The sequence below is a fragment of the Geospiza fortis genome, unplaced genomic scaffold, assembly GCF_000277835.1.
Source record: "Geospiza fortis unplaced genomic scaffold, GeoFor_1.0 scaffold8, whole genome shotgun sequence".
NCBI classification, from domain to species: domain Eukaryota; kingdom Metazoa; phylum Chordata; class Aves; order Passeriformes; family Thraupidae; genus Geospiza; species Geospiza fortis.
The window spans coordinates 1691338-1703428 of NW_005054414.1; positions in this window are offsets into that span (position 1 = coordinate 1691338).

Genomic DNA, 12091 nt, shown 5'->3' on the forward strand with positions numbered 1-12091 from the left:
TTCCTGCTGGCAGCCCTGAATGCAGAGAGCAAGGAGCACGCTGGGCTCATCCTACATGGCCTTTCCCAAGGAAAATGGCCTGCTGCCTCTTCCATGAAAATGTACACATCTCTTGCTGTGGTAACTTCATGACCTGTCAACGATTCTCATTCACTGCTGTCCTGAAAGCTAAAATATGGAGTGGCATTTTTGGCCTGTCACAATATTGCAAGACTGGATTCCCTGTGCCCTGTGACTTCTGTGTTCATGCAGTGGCAGAATCTGTGCGGGCAGGGCACTTATGCAAGGCCACTAAATGGAAGTGGTGGGATTTTACACAGGGAGAGGGGCAAGCACACACCCCCGTTGCCAGTTATGAGGAGCTTAAAACACACGTGGTTTCTGAGCAGATCATTCTGTGAACTGAATCTAAGCTTGAATATACAAATTTTGTACTCATTCCTTTTGGTCACATAACACTTTCTGGTAGGTGGTAAATGGTCAGGGACAACCCTGTAGCCAGACTCTCCACCAGCATAAAGGAATGAAATGTGAGTAGAATGATACGAAAGAACCCTCTTGCAGCCAGCTTTGGGCTTCACAGTGTTACATTTGGAACTCAGTTTTGGAACTCAAATGTGTGGCCAGAGGCAGAGAGGACCCCTGCATCCCTGCAGTGGGAGCAGAGATGTGTAATGAAGACAGAACCTCTGGTGAGCTGAACTGTTCATTCCTGTTGCTGTCCAGGCACAAGGAGGCATTGGACAGTGGTTGCTTCTGGGTATGGCCAGTGCCAACCAGATTAATCATCTGTATCCCAAATAACCAAGCTCTTCTCGGCACAGCAGCTTCTTCACGCTGCCAGAGCCATGGGCAAAAAAAAAGAGGGCCCACACTACTCCTGCCTCTTCCCATCCTGGTCTGCTATCCTCACTCTACACTTGGGGCCAGCCTAAATAAATTATATGTGTTAATATGTATTTTATATCAAACTAAAATTTTTTTTTGTCCTTATTTTATGCCTTTGGTTGTTACTACCATAATAACTAAACAAACACAGGAAGAAATAATGTCTGCAGCAGCAGCAGTTTGGTTACCTGCTTCCTCACACACACACACACACACACACTCTCTCTCTCTCTCTCTCTCTCTCCAGGGCTAGAATTTCATGTCAAGAAAAGCTCACCATACTCGAGGTTGCAAGTCCTGCTTTGCTGTGCAGTAATTCAGTTTTCATTTCAGGAGACTCCACTGTCCATTCAGCAGCTTACACATGCAGAATTTTCTGGGTGTGGCTGCCTTTACTCTAGACTTGAATTAGAATAAATGACAGCAAAATGTGTCTAATGGGGGTCAATAAATCCACAACAGCGTGCAGCCCTAGGCAAGAAGTCTGGAAGCACTGCAAGAATCATCCTAGAATCTTAAAATCACAGAATGGTTTGGGTTGGAAGGGGCTTTAGGGCTCATCCAGTTCCACTCCCTGCCATGGGCAGAGACACCTTCCACCAGACCAGGTTGTTCATGGCCCCATCCAGCCTGGCCTGGAACACTGCCGGGATGGGGCATGTGAACACAGCAGGAAGTATTGTTGAGGTGTAACACTTTTAGATGGTTCTAAAATAAAAGAAACTTCTGTTTAATACCAGTGGTGGGATTTTTAGGATTGCTTGCTCCTGCAGAGGCAGCTAAATAGATCCTGACATAGAGTACCAGGGAAGGAAATGTACGTGTTTATTTTGGAGTGTTTGGATCATTGGATAGAAAACCTATAGGAAAATGGAAAACATGCAGCAGTAATTTATTTCTAAAGGGAATCACAGAATGGTTTGGGTTGGAAGGGGCTTTAGGGCTCATCCAGTTCCACTCCCTGCCATGGGCAGAGACACCTTCCACCAGACCAGGTTGTTCATGGCCCCATCCAGCCTGGCCTGGAACACTGCCGGGATGGGGCATGTGAACACAGCAGGAAGTATTGTTGAGGTGTAACACTTTTAGATGGTTCTAAAATAAAAGAAACTTCTGTTTAATACCAGTGGTGGGATTTTTAGGATTGCTTGCTCCTGCAGAGGCAGCTAAATAGATCCTGACATAGAGTACCAGGGAAGGAAATGTACGTGTTTATTTTGGAGTGTTTGGATCATTGGATAGAAAACCTATAGGAAAATGGAAAACATGCAGCAGTAATTTATTTCTAAAGGGAAGGGGGAGAAAAGTCAAGGAAATTCCCTCACAGCCTGCTTGGAGCCAGGTTTTCAGCTGGTGTAAAGCTGAGGCTAGGTTAAAATTACTGGAAGCAGCTCACGTCCCATACCAGTAGAAAGCAGTAGGGCAGTGGTGACTTGAGGCCCTGAGGAGGTGGCACTACCAGAATCCTGCATCAGGGTCTGCCCAGGGTTCTGTGCTAGGATCAGCTCCAGCTCTGACCCGGAGTGGAGCTGTGCAGACAGGCAGGGGTCCTTGTCCCTTGTTATGTGCCAATAAATGTGTCTTGTGTTACGTGCCAGTGTCTTCCTCCTCCCACCAATCTGTCAAGGCCCTCCCTGACCACATTAAAACACCACATGAGCTTTGCAGCAATGACTCTTATTAACTTGTCTTTAGGTCCCAGCTCTCACCAGCTCTGCAGACTGAGAGCATGTTCTTTGTGACCTCCTCAATACGTTTGCGTTATCAGCTATTACATCTTTTATCACACATCATTGCATTTGATGCATCAGGGCTTCTACACAGCTTGCCCCTGCTCTCCAGGAATTCCACAAATAAATCACTGCCATGCACTGCAAACTGTCAAAGAGTTGCTGACATGCTCTGCAGCAGAAAACTGGATAACCTTTGGCACCAGAATGCTATTTTTAAGTGCTTTAATGAAGAGCTCCTTTGTATTTGGAAATGCACAGCTATGGTGAGAGGAGTTAATGGTTTGCACATGATGCATCACACCCATGATAAAATTCTTCATTGAAAAGTTAAAAATCCCAAGCAGTAACCACACACACAAAATCATTAAGGATACTCTGTGGCTTGAAGCTCTTGCCTCTGTATGAGCTTTCTGAGCAGCCGTTGTGAAACTGAGCCCAGATTTATAAAAGCCAAGCTTAATGATCCAGATGCTTTTCCACACCATGGGGTCAGAGCCTTGGGCAAAGGTTTCCCCATTCACAGTCAGGGGTGGGGGAGGGAAAGGGGTGCTGGATGTGTCCAAACAGCTGCCTCTTGGTTTTGTGAGTGGCCCAAAGAAAAAGGACACCAAAGCATCTGTTCCCTGGGACAAGGCCGTGGTGTTTCTGCAAAGGGGAATTGGCTGTGTGCTGTTTCTAACCACCCTTGTGGTGATCAGCAAGTGTCTGTATGTTCTTTAAATAGATACATTACCCTAAGGAAACACCCAAGTCAGCACCTCTGTATCCTGCTGTGAGAGAGGAAACCTGACCTACAAGGCACCAATATTTGCTGTCTCTTGGCTGAGGGGCAGAAATATTCCAGCTAAGGCCTGACTGCTGCTTGCTTTTCTTGGAGAGTTTGCTTCCTTCAGCTCTCACGGAAGTCAGTTTTACTCTGGGGTGACTGCAGTTGGAATTGCTCAATAATTACACAATTGGCAGTGAGAAAAGAACCAAGCCTCAAGGAACTGCTTCCTAAGTAAAGCAAGGATATGATCGAGTAATTGATCAGTTTATAGATTCCTCATTTATTCTTACTAATTGCTGTTTAATATGGAAATATTTCCAAAATTTTGTCCCAGGAAATTGCTGCTCTTTTATCTGATGCTGAAGTCTGACTATATGAATAATTCAAAACCAGACAAGACAAACCACCAGAGAGTGTGTTAAGCAAAGTGAGAATAGAGTTGCAGCTGATCAGAAGAACAGAGAAGATGGTCTTCCTTCTTCCTCAGTGCCTGCAGAGGAAAGTTCTGCACCACAGTTTGCTAAACTGATGTGCTTCAAAGAGAGAAGACTGAGAGGGGATCTCATCAGTGCATATAAATATCTCAAAGGTTGCCAAGGGGACGGTGCCAGGCTCTTTTCAGTGGTGCCCAGGGACAGGATGAGGAGCAATGGACATAAACTAAACACAAGAAGTTCCACCTCAAAATGAGGATAAACTTCTGTACACTGAGGGTGGCAGAGCCCTGGAGCAGCTGCCCAGGGAGGGCCTGGAGTCTCCCTCTCTGGAGACATTCCAAACCCACCTGGACATGCTCCTGTGTCACCTGCTCCAGGTGCCTGGGCAGGAGGTTGGACTGGGTGATCTCCAGAGGTCCCTTCCAACCCCAACTATTCTGTGATTCTGTGACAAGGAATGTCACCTACAACACTTTTGAGGAATGTCTCTGAAATTCCCATCAAACAGCACTGCTGGTAAAGCTCAGAAATCTGTTTGGGAAGATGACAGAGGACTGCAAGATGTCATTGTACAAATGGTGTAGTTCACCAAAAATAAGACCCTGAAGAGTTACCCTTGTCCTCACCCTACAATTATGGGGAGGGAGTGACCATGGAACACGGCTTTTAGGACACCATGGAATACATTTGACCTCTGAGCAGTTCTTAGAGCACCTTGTCATACGTAATTAGTGAGGATGCTGGTGTTTATTTAGGGCTTGTGGTTGTGAAAAATAGAACAAAGCATTTGGAGGCTGGGGGGTGGGGATGGGCAATAATCAAGGCACTAAAGTAATTTCTCTGCTTTCTATGCTTTTTTCTCTCAGAATTTCTATCACAAAATCAAATCAAACCTCACCTTATCCAGTTAGCTCACTTAACTCACTCTTTTTTGACAGCACATGCTGTGCAAGACTTTTCCCCTACATTCCCTTCTGCCTACCATCCTTCCATTTGATTCTTGCTGTATCATAAAGCTGGAAGATCTTACCATTTCAAACTGGTTTTGAGAGCCTGTTGTCAGACTGACAGAAGGCAGCAGGGAATGAGCTTACCTTGCTATTTTCCTCAATAGTTCGCTTTGAGATGAAAATTCATCCTTGGCACATACAGTCCTAAATGAAAGAGCAATTTCTGGCTTGCTTGCCTTTTGATTTTCTTCTTTAGTCTGCCGGTGTCTCACAGATATTTCTACAGCCTGTGCACCTTATGGGCCAGTTTCATCTTACCTCACTCTTCCATTTTTATCAAAGCTTTCCTTTTAACAAAGAGATGCTCTGTAGAAAAAGTTCAAATCAAAGTTCCCTTGAGCTTTGTGAGAGGAATCACCCTGAAATTTCTTTTTTTTTTCCATGATGTTCAAGTCAGTGTTCTGGGATTATTTTTTTTTAATTTAAAAGAAAACTTGGTTGGGGCTAAAATTAACATTTCTTTTTGAAATCATAAACTCATATTAGCACTTGAACTTTGCAGCTTGTGCTCAACCATTCCTTTAAGCGTTCGTTAATAAAATACTTAGTGAAGGCAGAGAAATTAAATTAGTCTTGTCTGACATCACAGGCAGAAGTGGGGGTTGTGTGTGGCCAAACAGTACAATTAGAGAGCATTACAGAAATCAACTCAACTGACTCTCTTTAAGCCTGCTCTGCAGTTCCTTTGTTTCAAGGCAAAACAAGATAAAGGCTGGCTAGGTGAGTAATAAACCTATATCACAGACATTAATATACAGCAATCAGATAGTAAATCTTGTTCAAAAGGCCTATTGTGCAAGACACTGCAAAGACAGAGTTCCTGCCTGGCTGCTCCATAAAGGCAAAAGGGAGAATGCATTAATTTAACAGAAGATTAACATGAAGCATGGTATGGTCAGTGCTGGTCTTTCCATGGATTTCCCTTGATTGCAGATGCCATATGCACATGTGTGTACATGTCTGTCCTGCCTGTGTGTCTAGATGCACACATTTAACTGGGATGCAAGTCTTGCAGTGGCACTTCATAGGTGCAGCAGTGCACGAGGTCATAGAGAATGGTTTTTGTTGGGAGGGACCTTAGAGATCATCCAGTCCCAACCTCCTGTTATCATGGGCAGGGACACCTTCCACTAACCCAGGGTGCCCCAAGCTCCGTCCATCCTGGCCTTGGATACTGCCAGGGATCCAGGGGCAGCCACAGCTTCTCTGGACAACTGGTGCCAGGGCCTCACCACCCTCACAGGGAACAATTTCTTCCTCATCTCCAATCTGAATACACTCTCTGTCAGTTTGAAGCCATTGCCCCTTGTCCTGTCACTCCAGGCCCTTGTCAAGAGTCTCTCTCCATCTTTCCTGTGGGTTCCCTTCAGGCACTGGAAGGCCACAATGAAGTCACCCTGGAGCCTTCTCTTCTCCAGGCTGAACAATCCCAATTCCCTCAGCCTTTCCTCCCAGCAGAGCTGCTCCATCCCTCTGATCCCCTTGGTGTCCCTGCTCTGGCCTGGCTCCAGCAGCTCCCTGTGCTTCCTGTGCTGGGCCCAGGGCTGGATGCAGCCCTGCAGGGGGGCTCAGCAGAGAGGGGCAGAATCCCCCCTGCCCTGCTGCCCTGCTGCCCTGGGTGCAGCCCAGCACAGGGGGGCTCTGGGTTGGGGCAGGGTCAGCTCTCACCCACAGCACCCCCAAGTCCTTCTGCCAGGGCTGCTCTGGATCTGTTCATCCCCTGCCTGGATTGATCCTGGGCATTACTTGGTCTTGTTGAACTTCAGGAAATGTCCATGGGCCACTGCTCGGGCTTGTCCAGGTCCCTCTGGATGCCATCCCATCCTCCAGGTGTGGTAACAAACCACTCAGCTTGGTGTCATCTGCAATTTGCTGAGGGTGCCCTTCATCCCTGACTGTACTGAAAAATGAACCCACATTTCTCCTGGCAATGAAATCAATGCCTGCTGTGTTTAATTGCTGCCACTCTCCTGGAATGGGCTGGTATCCTAACAGTTGTACTGCGACAGAAACAGGGAGTAAGGGAGGATCTATCTTGAGCAGAAAAAGAGGATTACATTTTAGAAAAAAGGTATTTTTATGGAGCAGAACAATGTGTATTTTCATCCAAACAAGTTGTTCTATGAGGAGGAGACAGATTTTCACTATTTGAATTTTCTGGGGTTTAGTGTAAGCTGAGGTACTCAAATCCTACACTGAAGGCATGAGCTACAAAGGTTAAACCTAGCAAAGCACAGTTTTAGCAATGTGGGGGCAGGGTAAGAATGCATCTTTTCTCTTGCAGTATTTCAAGTTCTCACAAATTTTTGAAATATTTTGTGCGGCATTTAGTGAAGCCACATCAAGACTCCCTCCTCAGCTCTTAAGAGATGCTATTGTCTTTTTCAAACACTCTTTTTCAAAGCCTACTCCTTCACTGCTAAACTCATGATAAAAACCAGTGTGAAAGGCACAGAGAATTTTCAATACATTAAACATTCCATTTGTGTGGCAAGCAAATAGCTCAGGAACTCAAGGAAAGAAGCCAGAGTCACAAAATCTCATTAACAGGGGACAAGTTTTAAATTATGTTTGAGGAAAGTGGGTGCTTTCCCTCAAAAAGATTGACTGAACCCAGTGTGAAGTGCTCCTGTCCATGAGAACTTCCAGACAGAAGGTTTTTAGCTTGGATTTAGCTTTTATTTGTGAATGCTTACTCCCTAATTGCCCTTTGGTCCCTTATGGAGGAGGCTGGCTCCTACAGAAAGATCGCTGTACCTTTTACCCAAATCCTGCTTCCCAGCCTGTTCCTAGCTTTCCCTAGCCTAGCAGGAGTAATCTCAGCCTCAAAACTCTAACCAAACTTCATCAAATAAATGCACTCTGCCTACCTAGCTCCCCTACTTAGTTTCAGTAGGAAAAAAATCATGCTGCAGGTTCCATATTGCTGTGTTTTATAAAGTGTTTACAATGTAAATGTACCAAGCCTTTGCCAAAATGTGCCCTACTTCTGACAGAGCCACAAAAGTGAGGGGGGAAAATTGCTCAGTGCATGGCACACACTGATGGGTCTGAAATGTCTTTGTGTGAAGGAATTCCTATAAATTATGTATAAACCTATTTTTGTTCATTTAAAGGCATTTCTTCTGGTGGCTTTTTGTCTCAGGCTAATGTAAGCAGTTATGCCACCATCGTACATTCACAAATCGGGCTATGAATAAATAACAATTAAACTGTTTATACTTTCATTTTCAAATTTCACATCCTACTGGCACCGAGAATGTATAAGCTGAAGGTTGAACTGTACAGGAATACTGTAAAGGAAGGATGCACATGGCTAAGCCTTGGCTTTATAACATCTTGCTTGCAGATATTTCCTTTTGCATCTAATGGGAAGTGAGGGAAGATCCATGTTTCAGTTTATCTGAACCACCAAAGTTTACAGAGAAGGAAAAGAGTGGGTGGGGAAAGAGGAAAAGGGAGGGGAGGCTGGGGGAAAAAAAAATTAGCTGTTGCCTATCTATATTCTAAGCAGAGAATCCTCTGATCTACTGATATGTCATTCATACCAGCAATTTGATACCTTGAAAATATTTTGCACGGGGCTGATGATGTTACAGAGAGTTTTCCTCCACCTCCTTTAACAAACAGGGCCATGGGATGATTTTCCTCTCTTAGCCTGAGTCATTTCCTCTTCCGTTGCCTGGAGCTCTTTCAGCTCCAACTGACAGCAGCCATCTCTCCATCAGGGGAGCCCTCCAAGTGCCCCTGCCTGGCTGCAGCTCGCAGGAATTCCGCATTGCTCTTTGGGGAAGCTGTTGTGACACTTGCCAGGGTGTCAGTGGAGTTATTGTGCTTGAGCTGCCCATCTGGACACTTTTATTCTGCCTTTTTTTTTTTTTTTTTTTTTTTTTTTTTTTTGTGATTTGAATTGATCCAGTTTCAAATGAGCCTATGCTAAAGCCACATGGACATATCTACATGGAAAAGTATCTTGCAATAGCTTGTAACAGCTTGTATTCTTCCAATGTATGGATAGTTATTCCCACCCTAATTACCCTCTGGAATTGGCCACTGAAACCTTGGGTAGTTTTACATTAAAAATTGTTTCTATTACCTCTTTTATGCTACCAACTGCAAGCAACTCTACCCAGTTATGTAAAATGAGAACTTCCCTGATTTCCCTTTTTCACAAGCATTCTGAAATGCCTTCAGTGAGTGATATTTTATAGATTTTACTGGAACACCACAGATAAAACACCGCTCTTTTTAAGAAAAGATCATGTTGATGAGATGTTGCTATAGAAATACTTAAAATATGAACAGCTTTAGACTTCAGCCGTTATGATGAAGGAAATGAAAAGACAAAAACTTACAGGTTTTTTGGCACTGCAGGCTAAGCCTGGAAGCTGTGGGGTGGCAGGAGCAGGTAGCAGGCGAGGAGACCCAAGGTGTGAGGCAACAGCATTTCATCAGGCAAGGCTGGAGGAGCCAGGACAGGGGCACTGCATGGTCAGTGAGAGCCTGGAGCTGCTGGGGCACCACCAGAGGTAGGGCTTTGGGCTCAGGAAGGAGTGGAGTGTGCTGCAGGGAAAAGGGCTCTGGGGGAAAGACAATCCCTGTAGAAGGGAGCTGAAGGAGAGTGGGGAGCTGGAGGGCTGAAAGGCTCTGGAGGGGCAGAGCAGGGACAAACCTTGTGTCAGGCAACCAAAACAGAAGTACCGGTGGCTGGGAGGGGCAGGAGGGCTCTGAGATGAGGTGGGTGGGAGCTGGGATGTCTGGGCCTCTCAGACAGTTGGATTCACCACAGATGTACTCCTTCCCAGGCATTCCCAGTTACACTGGGGTCTAACAGGGGTGACCCTATCAATTACCTTCACCTTCCTCATCCTCACGCTTGCTGTGAGGAAGGCAGGGGCTCAGCCCAAAGCTCTGTGTGTGCTTGCTGCTGGTGGAGCCTCTTTGCACTCAGAGGGTTTTGGCAGCAGAGCTGACAACCCTGGCTACTGCAGCCCCTGGGGAGCCTTGAGGGTTTCAGGGCCTCCCCCAGAGCTGTGTGAGGCACAGACCTGCTTGTGAATGACTTTTGAATTCAGAACTGAACGTGAGTTAGGCTGGGACACTCTGAGGAGAGCTTTTTGTGCTGGGAAACCACTGTAATCCAAGGGGATTCAGGCTGTGAGACCCCCAGGACACCCACTTCAACAAGAATGTCAAAAGATGCAGATGTTCCCATCCACAAAACAAAAGAGTGAAATCTCTCTCCAACAGGACTGGAATTGTATTTTCAGAAACTGTAGGGACTCCTGAGCAACAAGTTAAATGCTGCTGCTGCTGTGACTGCTCAGGAGTCCACTATCACTGTATTTGGCAATATCTTAAATTACTTCTCATAATTTCATTTAGAGCATGGAAAACCTTTAGAGAAAGAACTGAGTGATAAGGTCCTTTGAGTTGGTTTTGTATTCAGAGCTTTATCTTTTAAGAACCTAAGTTATGACATATTTTAAAAAGCATTTGTCCATATATCAAGTCTTTACAAGAGTTAGGAGGGAAAAGGAAGAACAACATACATTTCATCCTGAAACATAACGGAATCATGCGGATATTGGCTTAGTTCAAGTTAATTTCTACTTAGATGATAAATCTATTTTTCATAGATTTGTAACTTGGCTATAAAAGCATATTTGAATCCTTGAATATTGGCAGTCAAAACTTTCACGTCGGGAGAATATTTTTAGCAATATTTTATTTTTAAAAAAGAAAACCATAAAAAGTTGTTTGTAAGTCTAGAAAGTTAAAGGGAGAGTTTTAAAAAGCATGGGTTGGGTCACATTTTGACACCCATGTTTGTTTTATTTTCCCATAAAGAAAAGAAACAAAAACCCCATCCAACATGCTTCCAGCCTGACAGATAATAAAAGACATTTCAGATTGGCCCTTTTAAAAGCTGCCCACAGGCTTTTTTCATATCCAAAAGTAAACAGTTCATCTCAACTAATAACCTATAAAAAAGCTGAAATTAAGGGACTACTGTGAATTTTAATGGCTGGGTTCAATGAGCAGATCTTCAGCTTGTGCAGATCATTGTAACTCCAGGAATGGCAACAGCACTACATCACCCAGCACCCGCTGAAGATGTGGATGGTAAATATGCACTGCACTCCCTCCCTCAAAACACGTGACTAATTCAGCAATACTGAGGCAGTAATTAAGGTAATTAATGCACTGGAAGGAATGAAGGCCCAATGAGAGCAGACCAGTCAGCTCAGCTTGCCACGTACAAAAAGCATCAGGACAATTTTGGCCACGTGTTCTGGGGCAAACACCTCGCCACAGAATCTTTGGTTTCACAGTTTCCTTCAGCCTCAAAATTACAGAGGGGCTGAGTCAGTCCTGCCAGGATTTGAGTTAGTGGTTCCAGGCTGAGCCAGTGGCACAGCTAAGCTGGGGGGCAGAGAAGGTGTGGAGCACACAGAGCAAACAGGAAGGTTCCTTTCTGGCCTTTCACTCACACCCTCTGGTGTGTTTTTTGCTGCACAGTCTCCCTTCTGTGATTTAGGCTCCCTTTAACATTGTGGGCCAAATGCAGCTCTGGCTGCCAGGGTTCACCTCTTTGTGCTGGCCCTGTATGGCAAAGGGGTGTCCTAAAAGAGCAGTTGCTGTGTTGTTGACACTAAGAGAAATCCAGATTTGGTATAAAGATGATTCATCCACCTGCTCCCAGCTCAGACCAGGAAACTCTTTAGGACACTGTCTGGGCCAAACCTAAGGCACCCCCTGCAATGGAACAACCCCTGTGAGACCATTTTAGAGAAATTACGGGTTTAAATACTCTGGAGCCAAATTGAGATTTTACTCCCACCAGAGGTTCTGAATTCAGTTCAGCACATTTGGACCTGAAGATCTAGTGCTTCTAAGGTGACCAAATCAACACTTAAAAGCAATTCTCAGCCCAAAGGTCTTTGAGTTTATCTTCAGATGTTTTCCATCCAGCAGTGACTCCTGTAGTCCCAATTACTACCTTAGTGTCTGTCCCTCCAGCCCTGCTCCTTACACCCTCATCCTCCCTTGCTCTCCTTTCCCTGCCTCCTTTCTCCAGGGGCTGGGTCCCCCACTCTGGGCTGCACACACCCTCCTGATGGTTTCTGCACATCTTCCAAGCACACATCCTTCCTGCAGCCCTGTGTCACCGGCACACCTCCCCTGCCGAACAACCGGCCTTTTCTTCCACCGCCTCCCTCGGCCCCAGCACCTCGCCACAGCCGAAAATAG